The sequence below is a fragment of the Lathyrus oleraceus genome, chromosome 3, assembly GCF_024323335.1.
Source record: "Lathyrus oleraceus cultivar Zhongwan6 chromosome 3, CAAS_Psat_ZW6_1.0, whole genome shotgun sequence".
Lineage (NCBI taxonomy): Eukaryota > Viridiplantae > Streptophyta > Magnoliopsida > Fabales > Fabaceae > Lathyrus > Lathyrus oleraceus.
The window spans coordinates 295,001,985-295,007,096 of NC_066581.1; positions in this window are offsets into that span (position 1 = coordinate 295,001,985).

The window sequence follows — 5,112 nt, forward strand, 5'->3', positions numbered from 1 at the left end:
GGCGAAGTTTCGTCATTATTTGTTGGGTAATCACTTCATCATTCGCACTGATCAGAAAAGTTTGAAAGCCTTAACTGATCAGACCATCCAGACTCCAGAGCAACAGAAGTGGCTGCACAAATTCTTGGGTTTCGATTTTTCCATTGAGTATAAACCCGACAAGGATAACATTGCAGCTGATGCGTTATCTCGATCATTTTTTGCCTTATCCGGACCAATCAACCCCCTGCTACCATTAATTACAGTGGTTGTGAATGAAGATCCTCACTTTTCAACCATCAAACAACAATGTATGTAGGGCACCTGTACAGAGCCTTTCTTCCATGTGCAGCAAGGCATCTTATTTTGGAAAAATCGTGTCATGGTTCCCCCTAGACCACACTTGATTCAAGCTATCTTAGAGGAATTCCACTCGTCTATGTTGGGAGGACATGCCGGTATAGCACGCACCAAAGCTAGAATCACTTCTCAATTCACTTGGCCTTCTATGACTAAAGATATTCGATGATTTGTCTCACAATGTTTGGTGTGTCAACAAGCAAAGTCGTCTACTTCCGCTCCTGTCGGACTACTGCAGCCACTACCCATACCGGCTCAAGTGTGGGAGGATTTATCCATGGACTTTATCACTGGTCTTCCCCATTCGAATGGGTTTACTGTCATTATGGTTGTCGTGGAGAGGTTATCCAAATACAATCATTTCGCTCCTCTGAAAGCTGACTTTACTAGTCTCAAAGTCGTTGAATCCTTCCTACATAATGTGGTGAAATTACATGGATTTCCTCGTAGCTTGGTATCGGACAGAGATAAAGTATTTACAAGTGCATTTTGGCAGCAGCTATTCAAATTGAGTGGCACAACCTTGGCTATGAGCACAGCTTACCATCCTCAGTCCGATGGTCAGACAGAGGCAGTTAACAAATGTCTGGAGCTGTATTTGCGGTGTTTCACAGGGCAGGAACCTCAGAAATGGTCCAAGTTGCTTGACTGGGCCGAATTTTGGTATAATTCTTCGTTTCAGTGCAGCATCGGCATGACACCATTCAAAGCGGTTTATGGCAGAGACCCTCCTAACTTAGTCAAGTATGATACTGCAGAATCAGCACCTATACCATTACAAACATTGTTTGTTGAAAGGGACCTCACCCTTCAACTCCTCAAAGCAAATTTACACCGTGCTCAGCAAGTCATGAAGAAGTATGCCGACGCCAAACGCAAGTTTGTGGAGTATCAATTGGGTGATATGGTATTGATCAAGTTACAACCATATAGGCAACACTCTGTCGCTTTACATCGTAATTAGAAGCTTGGTATGCGTTATTTTGGGCCTTTTCCTATCATTGAGAAAATAGGTAATGTTGCTTATAAGGTGTTGCTGCCACCCTCAGCCAAAATACATCCTGTCTTCCATGTGGTTAACTTGAAACTGTGCAAAGGAGAGCATCACACTCAATATTTTCCACTTCCACTGCTGACTTCGGAGACTGGACCCTTGTTGGTTCCGGAGGAGATCATGGACACCAGAGTGTTGCTGCAAAAAGGGCGCAAACTGTCCCAAGTCTTGGTTAAATGGGCAGGCTTACCTCACACTGAAGCAACATGGGAAAATCAAGAAGAGCTGCAAGGCAATTTTCCCAACTTTAACCTTGAGGACAAGGTTAATTTTAATGGAGGGGGTAATGTTATGATAGAAGGCCAGAGGAATATTCCTATCACTAATGCACATGTGGAAAAAGGACACTTGTCACATGATCCAAATTTTCAGGAACCAAGACGTGGCACAAGAGAGAGAATTCCTAACAGAAAATACAGCACAGACTGTTAAATAGAGGCAGGATTGAGAATGATAGGGGTGGAATTTAGTGGATGAAAACCTAGTCTTTTCTCTCTCTGAATTTAGCAGCTTTCCATGGTTGTTAGATTTTCTTGTATCTTCCTTTCCATTTGCTAATTCTAAAATTTCAGAAGATAAAAATTATACTAGATACTTGTTTGAGAATATAGTACAATTTAGCCCAAATTATTTTGTTTATCTTTTACTGTTATTTGAATCATAGCATTATTCTATCTCTTTTACTTAATACTTTTTATTTTTCAAAATTCTCCCATGTATTTCTCAAGAAACTCTCAATAAAAAAACTCTATAAATCAAGTTTCCGTACACTTCCACAAATTCCGCAAACTCAGTTTACATAAATTTAAATTTGATTTACATAAACTTGAATATTTATACGTAGGTGGACTTTAATAATGTAGACATACATGAATTCACTTCATGTAAATTTAGTGAATATTTAGAATGAAAGATTAAAAAAGAGATTTTGATATAAATGTAGGAAGAAAGGCAATTTAATCAATAATATTATTATTAAATTTAAATTAATTTAAATGTAACTGGATATTTTTAGGATGTGATTAAAAAAATATACTTGCATTTATTAATGGATATGAGAAAATTAAAATTAGGTAGCCTTATCATGTGAAGGAACATGCCATTTTTACCAATAAAAAACCGTGAACATTATTAACTAAGACATCACACACCAACAAGAATGTTTCTAAAGTTGGAAGACAATGAAGGAGAAGTTAAACCACTCGAATAGAAACAAATTAATTAATAAAAACTGATATTTTTTGAAAAATATTTTTCCTTTTTTAAATCATTTTTAGAATTTATTTAGATAATCTACTAATTTTTTTAAAAAAAAGGCTCAAGTACTTTTTTTTTATTGAACTCAATATTACATCCACAAAATGAATTTAGCTGGAATGAAATAATAATTGGTTTATGTTTCGTGTAAAACAATGATATAATACTACATAGCGTAACCGTAACAGGTAACGTTACTTAATTTTTTTTTTTAAAGTTGAGTTTATACCGTAACCGAATAAAATGGTTTGATTATTTAAAAACAATTTGATATAGTGTGAATATACTCTATATTGTAGTACGAATGGTGTGTATATAACAATTATTTACAATTTCGTTATTGGGTCTTAACATTATTGTAAGTCCATTAATCTTTCTTAAATCCAGTTATGCTGATGCCTATATTGGGTCAATGATTGAATCGGATTGTCCGATACATTTTTCTTTTTGGATCTAATAGAATGAATTATCCTTTCAAACAAATATTTGTAATATGCTTCTGCCACACCCAACCTTCGTTTCTCTTCTCTTTCGTTCTCTTTGCAAATATACCAAAACACAAACAATGATCAACAATAAAATTTGATTCTTCCGCCTAAAATCGTTAAATATCCCTCTTAAGACCCAAAAAGTCCATACTTCATCCATCCGAGTGAAAATCTCGCCACCGTTTTGGTTGTAAATGCTCTCACCCATAACAATTATCACAATTAGAACATATCGATGAGAAGAACCCTTTCCTCCAAGAGCAATACCGCTTTCATGGAACTCTTCCGAAACCACCTCCTATGGATTCCAATTTCGACCTTTGGGAGAGATGCAACAACATAGTAATTTCACGGATCACTCGAACCTTTTCTCCAAATATTTTTCAGAGTACAATTTGTATCGAATTTGCTTTTGATCTCTGAAAATATCTTGAAGATCGGTTCACTAAAGGGAATTTCTTTAAGGTTTCTTATCTTCTTCGTGATCTTCACTCAACTCAATAAGAAGAACAAGCTCTTCCAACCTATTTCATTCATATGAATATCTTATGGGATAAATTAGAGGATCTTCGGCCAACTCCGATTTGCTCATGTGCAGTCACCCGCACCTGTGCTCTTTCAAGTTCGGTTAGAAATTTCAAGAACATGAAGTACATTATTTGTTTTCTCAAAAGGCTCAATGGAAACTACGTCAATGTTCACACTCATATACTTCTCATGGATCTTCTCCCCTCTCTATCCAAGGTATATTCCCTTGTATCTCAACAGGATCCTCTTCATTCTGAAAAACCCATCAACTCCACTATTCTTGTTGTTAACACAAAAAATTTCAAATACCCATATTATCCATCCAAAGGTTGAGACAGAGGTTCTAAAACCCCTATGATTTGCACCCATTTCAACAAAACCAACCATACCATGGACCATTGTTACTTTAAACATGGCATCACCCCGATAATCGACCCAAAACCAATACAGAAAACTCTAAAACAAATCAACCTTTATCATGCTAATTCAAGAAACCTCAACCCCTCATCCAATAACAACACCGATACTCGTCATTCAAATGACACAAATATTTCCATATCCATAAAAGACTACTAATACTTGGTGAATCTTTTGAAGTCCTTAGGATTATAGTCCTTCAAAAATAACAAGTAGAATGATGAAGACTCTAAAAATCACATTGTTTCAAGTATTTGAATGTCTCTCATTTGCATCCATTCTCATGAAAAAGAGAGACAAACTATATCCTAGAGCAAGAAAATGTATTTTCCTGCGGTACAGAACCGACACTAAAGGATCCTATTTAATTTACAAAATCAAAATGTTTTCATCTCAAGACATGTTATTTTTCATGAAAATGTGTTTCCTTACAAAGATTCCACATCTAAACTTGTTGGGAACACAATTACTGATGATTATGGTTATGCTTCTTTTGATGATTCATTTATCACTCCCCCATCCCCCCACTAATAATAATATTTCGACTGTTAGTTATTCAATATTTAATAATGATTCCATTCATAGTCCTTTGGAAGAACTAACACCACTGAAAGAACAACCTTTAAGAAAATATTCTCGGGTTTCTAAACCCTCTATTTACTTACAAATTTTACATTGTTTTAATGTAACCACTAATGTTGTGTATCTTTTATCCAACTCCATCTCTTATAATAATCTGTCTAGTTCTCATTTGTCTTATATTTCTGCAATCACTGTTAATCAAGAGCCTCATACCCGTTGTTCCTTTTGGATTGACTGCATTATGCAAAACAACATGGAGTGTCAAGCTATTCTTGTGAAGGAAGGACACATGTGGGACTTGATGTTCCATCATGTGTGCACCATTTGGCCCTTGTCAGTAAGCCATGATGGATGTTGTTCGGAGTATATTTTCTAATTGGATCTCAATCATATTTGTTGCTATTTGTTGTTATCATTTAGCAATGTAGTTATGAATATTTGTTTGAT